The sequence below is a fragment of the Orcinus orca genome, chromosome 15 (assembly GCF_937001465.1).
Source record: "Orcinus orca chromosome 15, mOrcOrc1.1, whole genome shotgun sequence".
NCBI lineage: Eukaryota > Metazoa > Chordata > Mammalia > Artiodactyla > Delphinidae > Orcinus > Orcinus orca.
This window is the reverse complement of record NC_064573.1, coordinates 80,939,002-80,952,932: the sequence shown is the minus strand read 5'-3', so window position 1 is coordinate 80,952,932 and position 13,931 is coordinate 80,939,002. Positions and strand designations below refer to the sequence as shown.

Sequence of the window (13,931 nt, the reverse complement as noted above, 5' to 3'; positions counted from 1 at the left end):
AAGATCCCAGGTACCGTGGAGCAACTAAGCCTGTGTGCCACACTACTGAGCCTGCGCTCTAGAGCCCATGAGCCACAGCTACTGAGCCCACGTGCTACAACTACTGAAGTCCACGTACCTAGAGCCCGTGCTCTGCAACAAGAGAAGCCACCACAATGAGAAGACTGTGCACCACAACGAAGAGCAGCCCCCGCTTGCCACAACTAGAGAAAGCCCATGCACAGCAACAAAGACCCAATGCAACCAAAAATAAATAACAAATAAATTAATTTAAAAAAAAAAGAATAAGTCACCAAACCAAAGGCAGCTTTTAGAAGGAAACTTATCCTCCGCCAGTTTACATAGAGGAGAGGGAACTGCCACTTCTCAGTAGAAAAACTGCTGAAGCAAAACTTCTGCTCTCTTTCTTTACTACCTCCATGAGATGAGGATAGGGTCTGATTGGTGGATTCAGAAAAAGATGCTGACGTTACTGAACTGAACTCGGGTCCACTTGCCTGATGCTCAGCAAAGCCAATCTACTGAAGCCAGGTTGTGGTAAAGAAAAGTACAGCATTTATTTGCAGGGCACCAAGCAAGGAGAACAGGCAGCTAGTGCTCAAAAGACCAAAACTCCCCAATGGCTTTCAGGCAAGGGTTTTCTGTTTTTTGTTTTTTCTCTCTATTTGTGGCTTATTTTTTTCACCTCTTAACATTGTGTCCTTTGATGAACCAAAGAATTTTTTTTTTTTTTTTGGTTGCGTTGGGTCTTTGTTGCTGCATGCAGGCTTTCTCTATTTGTGGCAAGCGGGGGCTACTCTTTATTGTGGTGCACAGGCTTCTCATTGCAGTGGCTTCTCTTGTTGAGGAGCATGGGCTGTAGGCACGCGGGCTTAAGTAATAGCACGCAGGCTCAGTAGTTGTGGTTTGCAGGCTCTAGAGTGCAGGCTCAGTAGTTGTGGCGCACAGGCTTAGCTGCTCTGCAGCACGTGGGATCTTCCTGGACCAGGGCTGGAACCCATGTCCCCTGCATTGGCAGGTGGATTCTTAACCACTGCACCACCAGGGAAGCCCCCAGGCAAGGGTTTTTAAAGGCAACATTGGGAGTGAGGGTTGCAGGGTGCATGATCAGCTCGTGAACATTTTTCTGATTGGTTGGTTGTGAGATAACAGGGTGATGTTTCGGGAATCTTCATCAGCCTTCTGGTTCCAACCAGTCTGGGGTCTTCGTGTTTGTGGTCAGCATGTTGTCACCATCCTCCACCTTGGGGGGAGGGTCTTAATTTCTGCAGAACAGTTCAAAGATATGTGTCAGATTGTTGTCTATATCGCTTTGGGAGGAACTAGGAATCCTGTGACTCTACTGTTCTAGTCATTAACTGCTTTAGCCTGCTTTTTGAAACTTGGGGAAGGCCAAATAGGAAGTGGGGTACACAGAGGGACTTGTACCTGGGAAGGCCCTGCAGGGTCCTGCTCAGTTTCAGTCCCACCTTTTCTTTGATACTGCTCAATCCTGAGCGGAACAGGGGTGGGACAAGAAAGGGTATAAAGTGTAGGATAGAGAGGTTAATCATAAAGGTGGCAGGGGAACTCAGTTTTAGGGGAACTGGGTTTCAATGAGCATGTTGCCCAGTCCTTTCTCTTTATTCTTTCTTGCTGTGGTCTGTCCTTTGGATACTTGTTTCCTCCTCTGCCATGGGGAGCCTGTCCCTCTGGAGGAGGCCTGCAGTCTGTGACCAGGTAACTCAGTGTAATCCAGATGTAGATTGTGTGCACAACAAAGCCATATTCTCCAATCAGGCTCATCAATAAAGCTGATACTTGGAGCCCCAGCTGCCTGATTCATGCATCTACATCTCAGTGGGTTTAGAATTTGGAAGGGTCAAGAAGGGGTAATTAATTATCACTCCATGAACCTCAAACATGTTAATTTTCTCTTCAGAAAACCTCAGAGATGGGCACGAAGGCTGACATTTGGGGGCTAAAATAACACATGGGATCAGGTTTCTGGTGTAGTCAGGGCTCTAGGCTGAAAGGTAATTGTGGGTTAAGTGGATTCTTGACCTGAGCAGTTTGTGACAGCTACAGTTGTTCGGTAAGATTTTAACTGGCAAGGGCCTGAGTACGAGGGCCTCTGGGGCAGGCCTTGACCTAACCCATGAGAGTACAGCTTTGACCTCAGCAGGCAGCTGGGACAGGGATTACATTATTGGGAAAAAAGCCTTTCTGTCCCAGGGAAGGCTTACCTTAAAGAGGGCAAAGCTTTAGCTTACAAACATTTAGGCTCTGATGGGTAGAAGATTTTTGCTTCTTGTATTAGGTATTTCAGCAAAGCTTCAGGATGGATTTTAAACAGCAAAGACAACTAAATTCTGGAGTCAACAGAGATCTTGTCTGTGAGATTGTAGCCTTTTTACAGCATGAACACAGGGAATAGTAGGTGGATGCTGCAAATCTGTCCTTCTGTAGGTCGTTCTGAGCTTCATTCAGGGTCATGAGCAGAACCTGTGAAGGGGCTGATCTCTTGATTCCATTTGGCTTGTCACATGCTGGTAAGGTTCACCCCACTACTGGGATCGAGGTTTGCTCTGATTTGTTAATTGCATAAGCCTTGATCATGACTTTGGATCTGGGGAGCCAAGACCCTGAGTTTACCTGCAGAATGGGGGCATATTTTGTTAGCGAAAACAAATGAATAGAACAGGACCCTTATATAGGAGATATGCTTCTTCTGGGGTTGAGGTAGAGAAAGCTAATGAAAATCCAAAAGCTAAGAAGGCAGTTAATGAAGCTTATGCCTAAAAGACTTTGTCTCTGGGAAACAGGTTTGTTCAGGCAATCAAGGAAGAACTAGGTTGTTTTAAAAAATATGATTCTGGGGCTTCCCTGGTGGCGCAGTGGTTGAGAGTCTGCCTGCTGATGCAGGGGACGCGGGTTCGTGCCCCGGTCCGGGAAGATCCCACATGCCGCGGAGCGGCTGGGCCCGTGAGCCATGGCCGCTGAGCCTGCGCGTCCGGAGCCTGTGCTCCGCAACGGAAGAGGCCACAACAGTGAGAAGCCCGCGTACCGCAAAAAAAAAAAAAAAAAAAAAGATTCTGTCATGCATATTTGAAAGTTGCTGAGAGTGGATCTAAAAAGTCTTCATCACAAGAAAAAACATTTTTTTTTGTAACCATGTATGGTGATGGATGTTAACTAGAATTACTGTAGTGATCATTTTGCAATATATACAAATATCAAATTATTTTTAAACTAGTGTAATGTTATATGTCAAATATACCTCAAATATAACAGTTTTTAAAAACAGCTTCTGTCATGCTACCAGAACAGAACCAGTGGAAGAGTGAAAGGCAAATAAAAGAAGAATGACTGACTAAACTGGAGGAAGGCAGGGATTTTTTTTTTTTAATTTACAATATTTTTAATCATGCTAAAGAGAAACAGACACATAGATCTGGAAGTGAGACTGGCAGAGGTAACAGCAGATTTCTGTCTTCTCCCATCTGTTGCCCCCTGTGGGGCATGAATCCTTGGTTCCGGGAGGAGAAGGGGGGGGGGATGTTTGCACTCCTTAAACTGCTCTTTTTTGCTTGGAATTTTCTTTCAATGCGGGTATAATTGACTTCACCCAGGTTTTCTGTGCCCTGTAGGATGCTTTTCCTCTGTGGTCTCAAAAGTCTTTGCTTCCAGCTTGCTCCCATCTTCACAATGATTACTCTCCTCAGCAGGGCAGAGATTTTTTAAAGCTAAAACTGTGATCTTAGTAGACAGACCAGACAGATATGAAAGGGAAATGAGTTTGGTTTTTTAAAATTATACTTAAAAAAATTTTTTTTCTTTCCCTTTGGCCACGCCCCGAGGCTTGCGGGATCTTAGTTCCCCGACCAGGTATCGAACCTGGCCCCAGAATGGAAGCATGGAGTCCTAACCACTGGACTGCCAGGGAATTCCCGGGAAATGAGATTTTGAAGGCTCAGCTAGGTAGATATTAAGAGGGTGAATAGACTCATACCTATGTGGAAACGAGAGGAAATAGAGGTAAAATTACAGATTTGTGGGAAGATATTATTTTAAAAGTGGTGGGAGGACATTGGTAATCCCTCTGGGGGAAAAAGAAATTAAATTGGATCCCTAACTCACAACATATACAAGAGTAAATTCCAGAGGTCAAAAGCAAAAGCAGGGGCTTCCCTGGTGGCGCAGTGGTTAAGAACCTGCCTGCCAATGCAGAGGACATGGGTTCAAGCCCTGGTCCGGGAAGATCCCACATGCCGCGGGGCAACTAAGCCTGTGTGCCACAACTACTGAACCTGCGCTCTAGAGCCCGTGAGCCACAACTACTGAAGCCCGCGTGCCTAGAGCCCGTGCTCCGCAACAAGAGAATCCACCGCAATGAGAGGCTCGCGCACCACCACAACGAAGAGTAGCCAGCGCTCGCTGCAAGTAGAGAAAGCCCGCATGCAGCAACGAAGACCCAACACAGCCCAAAAAAAAGAGAAAGGACTTGAATAGACATTTCTCCAAAGAAGGTAAACAAATGGCCAATAAGCATAGGAAAAGATGCTTAACATCACTAATTGCCAGGGAAATGCAAATCAAAATCACAAAGAGATACCCCCTCACACACATTAAGATGGTTACTATTTAAAAAACACAAAACCCAGATAATAAAGAAATGTTATCAAGGCTGTAGGAAAAATGGAGCTCTTGTGCACTGTTGGTGGAGCTCTTGTGTGTAAAATGGTGCAGACTCTGTTCCTCAAAAATGAAACAGAATTACCATATGATAGAGCAATTCCACTTTTGGGTATATACCTGAAAGAATTGAAAGCTGGGACTCAAGCAGATTTTTTTTTTTTTTTTTTTTTGGCTGCATTGGGTCTTCGTTGCTGCACCCTGGCTTTCTCTAGTTGCGGTGAGCGGGGGCTACTCTTCGTTGCGGTGGGCGGGCTTCTCATTGCGGTGGCTTCTCTTGTTGCGGAGCTCAGGCTCTAGGTGCCTGGGCTTCAATAGTTGTGGCTCGTGGGCTCTAGAGCGCAGGCTCAGTAGTTGTGGCGCACGGGTTTAGCTGCTCCGCAGCATGTGGGATTTTCCCGGGCCAGGGCTTGAACCTGTGTCCCCTGTGTTGGCAGGCAGATTCTTTTTTTTTTTTTTGGCAGGCAGATTCTTAACCACTGCACCACCAGGGAAGTCCCTCAAAAAGATATTTGTATACCCATGTTCCTAACAGCATAATTCACAATAGTCAAAAGGTGGAAGCAACCCAAGTGTCCATTGATGGGTGACCTGATAAACAAAATGTGATATATACATATGATGGAATATTATTCTTTCTTAAGAAGGAAGGAAATCCTGATACATGTTACAACATGGATGAATTTTGAGGGCATTATGGTAAGTGAAATAAGCCAGACACAAAAAAGACAAACACTATATGTTTCTGCTTTTATGAGGTAGCTAGAGGAATCAAATTCATAGAGACAGAAAGTAGAATGGTGATTGCCAGGAGCTGGAGGGTAGAGAGAACAGGGAGTTATTGTTTAATGTGTACAGAGTTACAGTTTTGCAAGATGAAAACAGTTCTGGAGATGGATGGTTGTGATGATTGCAGAACAATGTGAATGTACTTAATGCCACTGAACCATGCATTTTAAAATGCTGTCTTATTTCTCCAAAGAAGATATACAGATTGCCAACAAACACATGAAAGAATGCTCAACATCACTAATCATTAGAGAAATGCAAATCAAAATTACAATGAGGTATCACCTCACACCAGTCAGAATGGCCATCATCAAAAAATCTACAAACAATAAATGCTGGAGAGGGTGTGGAGAAAAGGGAACCCTCTTGCACTGTTGGTGGGAATGTAAATTGATACAGCCACTGTGGAGAACAGTATGGAGGTTCCTTAAAAAACTAAAAATAGAACCGCCATGTGACCCAGCAATCCCACTACTGGGCATATACCCTGAGAAAACCATAATTCAAAAAGAGTCATGTACCCCAATGTTCATTGCAGCTCTATTTACAATAGCCAGGACATGGAAGCAACCTAAGTGTCCATTGACAGATGAATGGATAAAGAAGATGTGGCACATATATACAATGGAATATTACTCAGCCATAAAAAGAAACGAAATTGAGTTATTTGTGGTGAGGTGGATGGACCTAGAGTCTGTCATACAGAGTGAAGTAAGTCAAAAAGAGAAAAACAAATACCGTATGCTAACACATAATATGGAATCTACAAAAAGAAAAAAAAGGTTTTGAAGAACCTAGGGGCTGGACAGGAATAAAGATACAGACGTAGAGAATGGACTTGAGGACATGGGGAGTGGGGGAAGGGTAAGCTGGGACAAAGTGAGAGAATGGCATGGACATATATACACTACCAAATGTAAAATAGATAGCTAGTGGGAAGCAGCCTCATAGCACAGGGAGATCAGCTCAGCGGTGCTTTGTGACCACCTAGAGGGGAGGGATAGGGAGGGTGGGATAGGGAGGGTGGGATAGGGAGGGTGGGAGGGAGACGCAAGAGGGAGGAGATATGGGGATATATGTATATGTATAGCTGATTCACTTTGTTATAAAGCAGAAACTAACACACCATTATAAAGCAATTATACTCCAATAAAGATGTTAAGAAAGAAATGCTGTCTTAAATTTCATGTCATGCATGTTTTACCATAGTTAACATTTTTTAAAAGGTTAGAGCTTCTGCATAACAAAAGTCACCATTAAAAAAATACTTAAAGAAAAACGATAAGCCACAGCCTGAGAGAAAGTATTTGTGATGCATAAAACCAAAAAAGGATTAGTATCCAGAGTACATCAAGAACTCCTTCACATTAGTAAAGAAAAAGAAATAACTCAATAGAAAAGTAGAAAAATATAAAAAATGCCCAACAGTATGTTAAATTAATTAAACAAGGAGGCCATTAGATTGAGGTGGTTCTAAGGCCTTAGCAGCCTGCATTAGCCAGCCGAAAAGTAAATGCCTCAAGGTTAAGAAATGGAAACCTAAAGACAACCAATCACAAACAGCCAAATAGTCTTTCCCAAATAAGGCAACGACTTAAGTACAGCCAATCAAATAATTTCCTTGCTTTGCTTCTGCATCTTCTCAATAAAAGTCTTGCCCCGGGCTTCCCTGGTGGCGCAGTGGTTGAGAGTCCGCCTGCCGATGCAGGGGACGCGGGTTCGTGCCCCAGTCCGGGAAGATCCCACATGTCGCGGAGCGGCTGGGCCCGTGAGCCATGGCCGCTGAGCCTGCGCGTCCGGAACCTGTGCTCCGCAACTGGAGAGACTGCAACAGTGAGAGGCCCGCGTACCACAAAAAACAAACAAACAAACAAACAAACAAAAAAAGTCTTGCCCCTAGCTCCTGTCAGTGAAGCACACCCAACCACTTCTGGTTTGGCATTGCCCTATTCAAATTGATTTTTACTCAAGTAAACTCTTAAATTTTTTTCTTTTTAAAAATTGAAGTATAGTTAATTTACAATATTGTGTTAGTTTTATTAAAATTTTTGATTTGCCTCAGTTTATCTTTTAACAAGAGGCATTTCAGAAGAGAAAACCCAATAGACATATGAAGAGAGACCCAATTTCATTAGTAATCAGGGAGATGACTGGAATGGGGAGGCTAAATTACAGTGGGCAGAGAAAGCCTCTCTGAATAGGTGTCATTTGAACTGAGATCTAAGTGAAAATTTGAGCAAAACAGCCATCCGTACAGAGTTCTGGAGGGGGACTTCCCTGGCTGTCCAGCGGTGAAGACTCTGAACTCACAATGCAGGGGGCCCGGATTTGATCCCTGGTTGGGGAACTAGATCCCACATGCCACAACTAAGAGCCTGCATGCCGCAACTAAAGAATCCCACATGCTGCAAGGAAGATCCTGCACACGGCAACAAAGATGCCGTGTGCCGCAACTAAGACCTGGTGCAGCCAAATAAATAAATAAATAAATAAAGTTCTGGAGGAAGGGCATTCCAGGCAGAGGGAAGAGCAAATGCAAATGTCCTGGGCTGGAATAAGTTTGGCGATGTCTCAGTCAGCCCGGGTTGCCATAACAAAATACCACAGACTTGATGGCTTAAAGAACAGAAATTATTTTCTCACAGTTCTGGAAGCTGGAAGTCTGAGAACAGGGTGCCAGCATACTTGGGTTCTGATGAGAGTTCTCTTCCTGGCTTGCAGATGGCCACCTTCTCATAGTGCCTTCACGTGGCTTCCTCTTCTTATAAGGCCACAGTCCTATTGGATTAGAGCCCCACCCTTATGACTTTAATTTCAGTTACTTCCCCAAAGCCTTATCACTAATTTCAGTCCCACTGGGGGTTAAGGCTTCAACATATGAATTTTGAGGGACACAGCATTCAGTCCATAATACCTCAGTGTGGGGCTTGCTTTAAAAAGTCAATTTGAGGGAATTCCCTGGTGGTCCAGTGGTTAGGACTGCGTGCTTCCATTGCAGCGGGCACAGGTTTGATCCCTGGTTGGGGGACTAAGATCCCACAAGCCTCATGGCTAAGAAAAAAAAAAATGTCAATTTGAGGAGGCCAGGACTTCAGTACTGAATGTGGAAGTGAAAACCTACAGATCAACTGTAAGATAGAATGACTCCTCCCACAGTCCATTTTTGGAAGTATAAAGAAGTAAAGCTTATGCAGGCTGAGGGGAGGGGAATTTGGGGGCAAGTTATATTGGCTTTTAATTCCTTGCTAAAGGCACAAAAACTCTGTTCCCCTTCACAGGGGGTTTCCCTCCTCTGTCCTCTGAGTTTGACAACAGAATGAGATGCAGTTCCTAAGTTCCTTCTTTCTTTGCTATCCTCCATGGTAACACAGGGCTCTTAGTTAATAGGTTTTACTGCTAATTACCAGGGAACAACAAAAGTATAACAAACAACAATGTCTAAACATGACTCATTCAAATAGAGAATAATCACATGTCAAAAATTTCTTCACCTTGTTAAAGAGGAAACAGTAAGATGGTGAAGCTGGTTCAGAGAGCATTTTGAGGAAGTAGATATTTGAGGAGGGGGTCTTAGATACTAAACTGGTTAATCTCTGCAGGGTAATAAAAAATGATAAGCTTTGGGATTCTTTTTTATACTGGAAAGGAATACTTTGGAACTCAAAACAGACAAAAATCTGAGCCTTTAATAAATAGTAAATAGCTAAGCAAACAAAAATACGTTCCTTGGCCTACATATATGGCCAGTGGGCCAAATCTGGCTCTGCTGCTTGCATTTATAATAAGGTTTTATTGGACCACAGACACATCCATTTGTTTACATATTGTGTAAGGCTACTTTTGCTCTAAACAACAGAGTATTATGATGACAGAGTTGAGTAGTTGACAGAGAGCAGATAGCCCAAAAGCCTAAAATATATACTATCTTGGACCTTTACAGAAAAAGTTTGCCAACCCCTGCTAGAGAATTAATCCTTGGGTGGGCTTGTTAATCAACGTCCTAGATGACATGGCAAGAGCTACACTGCCCTCTCTTGGTCTTATTTGCAAAATTTGGCTAATTTTTCTTAAAAAGGAGACGTTTGGCTTAAAAGTTGAGGGACATTTGGAGAGTTGTCATCTCTGGCCTATAATTCATAAATCCTCCTGTCCACCCACTTCAACACCCCAGCACCCGCTTTGTGCATTGGTGACTGTCTCAATGCATCTCCTTTTAAGGGCAAGGAGGCCTGAAAAATAATTGGTGTTAAGTAATGTCCTTTACAACGTCATTTTGCTCAACAGGGCATTCTGTCTTGGAATTAGGACTCCAGTTAGGGCTTGAGCCTCATAGTAATAGTACATTCACATGGAAGGGTTTCTTGCGATGTTCTCTGAGCTTCTTTGAATTAAGTTCTACAGCTGTTGCAAACTGCAAGTTTTGAGAAGGCAGCAATAGTGTGTGCTTGACCACTGCTGCTTCCCTGGTTCCTGGCACATAGTAGGTGGTCAGTAAAATATTTGTTGATTGAATGATAGATCCAATGAAAGACTAAAGACAGAGGGTTTGTTTTCTCCTCACGCTCAGCCCCGTGTGAGGAACAAAGTTTTGGTGACAAAGGCTGCCACCTGCAGGAAGAACAGTGAAACTGCAAGATTCAGAACTGCTAGGCCCCGAGGAAAATACAGTCAACTGCAAGGCAAGATTACCAGAGAATCAGTTTTTCTCCTTTAGCTTAAGACAGAATTAATCAACATCATTTTGTCCTTTACAATTAAGGAAACCTGCACCCTTTCTTTAATAACATTTAAAGCCTTTGGAGTGCTTAATAAGTGCCCAGCACCATCCCACGCACACACAATTTTGCGGTAGGTACCACTAGTCATCTCCATTTTATAAATGAGGAATCTGAGCAGAGAAAGCATGACCAAGTTACACAGCTAGAAGGTGGCAAAACTAGGAGTTTGAACCCAAACATCGTGGCTTCAGAATGCGTGTGTTTAATCATTTCACTATACTACCTCACTATGCCTGATATGGAAAATGTTTATAGGAAACATAGAAACATGGCGAATGGAACCCATGCAGATATCTCTGCTCTCTCCTGAACACTACTAAAATGATAGAAAAGGGATCCAAAAGGTCTAAACTCACAGAGAACAGGAGAGAAGATGACTGCTCATGAGAGATGTCAAATCCTTTTCAGAAGGTAGGAAGTAGATGGATGATTTAACTGAGTGGAGAAACCCTAGGAAGGGGAGGCCAGTGAGGAGTAAGCCTGAGCCCTTGGCAGTGAAAGCAGTGAAAGGTGTTCTAACCACTGGACAGCCAGGGAATTCCCCTGAAAACAGATCATTAACTGTACATCTATACTAGGAGCTGTTAACCCCAGATTCCCTCCTGTGACTCCTTACCCCAATCCCTGCAAAGATTATTCTTTGGAGAACTTGAAACGTGACAGCTCTAGGTTCAGAGATCACAGTCAGAGAAAAGGATGGAGCTGAGGCAACATGCTAAAAACAGAGGGGTTAAATGAAAGTGTGCAGCTAAAAAAAAATCGGAACTTTTTTTTAATAATCATGTGTTTGGTGGTAGTATTGGTATTGCTATTCTGAGACTTAGCACTATGCTAAGTGTATTTTGGGACAAATAATAAATTATGTTGGAGTTTTTGAGAACCAAGCTTTATGGTGTGGAAGAAAGGAAATATGTATGGTCAACATGGTTAAGTAAAACCCCTCTAGTCTTAATTTTAATTGGAAACATCAGTATGATGGACTTTGTCAGAGAGGTTAAATAACTTGCTCAAGGTCACCCAGCTGATAAGGGATGGAACAAGAGTAACAGCCTGGTCTTGCTCCAAAATTTGTGAGGGCCTCCTGGAGGAGGTGAAATTTGAAGGATAAGTAGGATCAATAATAGACTTCTCTCGATCTATGGAAGATGTGTTTACCATGACCCAGGAATCCTGGGCTGACCTGGAAAGAGTTTGTTTCTGAAATGTCAAAACCCAAGGCCAGCCTCCAAGTCATAGTGACCAGATGACCAACAGAAGTTACCTGGGTCTCCCCCGTGCCATCTCTTTAAAAAATTTCAAGAACAGTGAGATGTATTTTCACTAAGTCCTCAAAGTAAACACTTCTTACAGTACAGCCATAGAAGACTACACAATTTGTTTGAGTCTAATTTTTTTTAGACTTGAAAAATGTTCACAAGATTTAAAATTTGCTTTCATGTCTAGTTTGAGCAGTAGATGTTGGGCAAGGCTGGCAGGAGGAAAGGATTTGTGCCCTAGTTTCCAAATGCTTCCCCTAATGGAACATAAGGATGATGTGATTATGAGAGGGAACATATGTTTTTTCAGTTGTGGTTATTTAATTTAAAAATTAGTTATTGGGAGTTCCCTGGTGGTCCCGTGGTTAGGACTCGGCGCTTTCACTGCTGTGGCCTTGGGTTCAATCCCTTGTCGGGGACCTAAGATCCTGCAAGCGAGGAGGCATGGCCAAAACAAAAAATTAGTTATTAAGTGAAAAGTAACACGTGCAAAATAGATTGAAGATCGATTCTCCTTCCTTCCTCCTCCCCAGAAACTGTTACAACTACCAGCTTCTTATGTCTTGCAGAGAACATTTTAAGAGGAAACTTTTAGGCTGATTCATCTCAGAAGGTGACAGAAGTTAAAATATGACTGATCTTTTATTATCCCACTATAGTAAGCAGTTGCCCTCTGAGGGAGAAACTACAGCTAGATTTAGACTGGACGGACTTTCATTATTCGTCTTAAGGAATACACAAATGATCCCTATCAAAAAGAGGTACCAATTTAAGTCTTTGTCCAAACAGACCTAGTTAAACTTCATCTTTTCTTACCAGGCCATCTTTTTTTTCCCCCCCTAATAAGTGGACAATAATGTAGAGGTGGGGATTCTGGGGTTTGGATTTAGGGTTAATTCCATCCAGATTTTTCATAACTATGACTATAATAATTCTGATGTTTCCAGGACATTCTAATTTTTAAATTGTCTTCTTAACTACCTGCATGCTTGTCAGACCATGGATTCTGATTTGGGGCATGGAGAACATGCTTTAACAGTGTGAGGTTGGGGCTTTTGACATAGGCTTATGCAGTCTTGTATTTGCTTTTCTTTGGTCTCCACATTCTTTCCAACAAATTTGGGTTAACAAAAGGTAAAGTCTTTAAACAAGCTGTAGCAGAAATGCCTGACCCCATGACCAGGTAAAATGAAGCAGGTTCAGGCCTCAAGGAGAACTCACTCACAGGCTGCCAGTAAGGGGTGGATGAAAACGGGCCTACCTGCAGATCCTGAGAACAAAACGATGAAAACATGTTTACAACATGGAAACAGAAATTGAAGTGGGGCAGGAGTGAGCAGTGCCCTTCAGTGGTACCAAGAGGTCAGCTCACTTCCATTTTTTTTTTTTTTGCGGTACGCAGGCCTCTCACTGTTGTGGCCTCTCCCGTTGAGGAGCACAGGCTCCGGATGCGCAGGCTCAGTGGCCATGGCTCACGGGCCCAGCCGCTCCGCGGCATGTGGGATCCTCCCGGACCGGGGCACGAACCCGTGTCCCCTGCATTGGCAGGCGGACTCTCAACCACTGCGCCACCAGGGAAGCCCACTTTCATTTTTTGAGGCTCTTTGTTTACAGAAAAATGAAGAGTTAAGTTCTTCATTTAACATTTAACAAATTCATTTTAACCCCAAGGTTAAAATGCCATGTAAATGTGCCATTACAAGATGATTGGATTTATTAAAAGCCAACTAATAAAACTGCAGTGAGATACCACCACACAATTATTAGAATAGCTAAAAATGAAATTGCAAACAAAACTGACCATACCAAGTTTTCATGAGCACGAGAAGCAACTGGAGTCTCATACACTGTTGGTGGGCATGCAGAAGGTACGTCGCTTTGGGAAAAGGTTGGGAATTTTCTTATAAAATTAAACAGCCACTCACTATACAACCCAGAAATCTCATTCCTAGGTATGCACCCAAGAGAAATGAAAATCACACAAAATCTGTATGTGAATGTTTATAGTGGCTTTATTTGTAATTGCCAAAAACTGGAAAAACTTAAATTCCTTCAACTTGTGAATGAATGAAGAAATGGTGGTATATCCATTATGGAATACTTGTCAGCAATAGAAAGGGGTGGATTGAAAGAAACTCTTGCATATATGGCCAAATTATTTTTTAACAGTGGTGCTAGGACTATATAAGGGGGAAAGGACCGTCTCTTCAACAAATGGTGTTGGGAAAACTGGATATCCACATGCAAAATAATGAAATTAGACCCTTACCTTATGCCAAATACAAATATTAACTCAAAATAGATTGAAACTATTAAATTCCTAGCAGAAAACATAGGAGAAAAGTTTCAGGACATTGGATTTGGCAATGATTTCTTGGATATAACACCAAAAGCACAGGCAACAGTGGGACTACATCAAACTTAAAAACTTCTG

The 13,931-nt window shown here is 42.9% G+C and overlaps 1 long non-coding RNA gene across 1 annotated transcript; it reads right to left on the bottom strand.

Annotated features, from left to right (window-relative positions):
• Positions 1-2,571: 2,571 nt before the first annotated feature.
• On the bottom strand, positions 2,572-8,146 carry LOC125961314 (uncharacterized). The gene is made up of 2 exons (XR_007471863.1): positions 8,107-8,146; positions 2,572-2,634 (listed from the first exon to the last, which is right to left on the bottom strand). It is a non-coding gene; the product is annotated as an uncharacterized LOC125961314 (long non-coding RNA).
• Between the last annotated feature and the right edge of the window lie 5,785 nt (positions 8,147-13,931).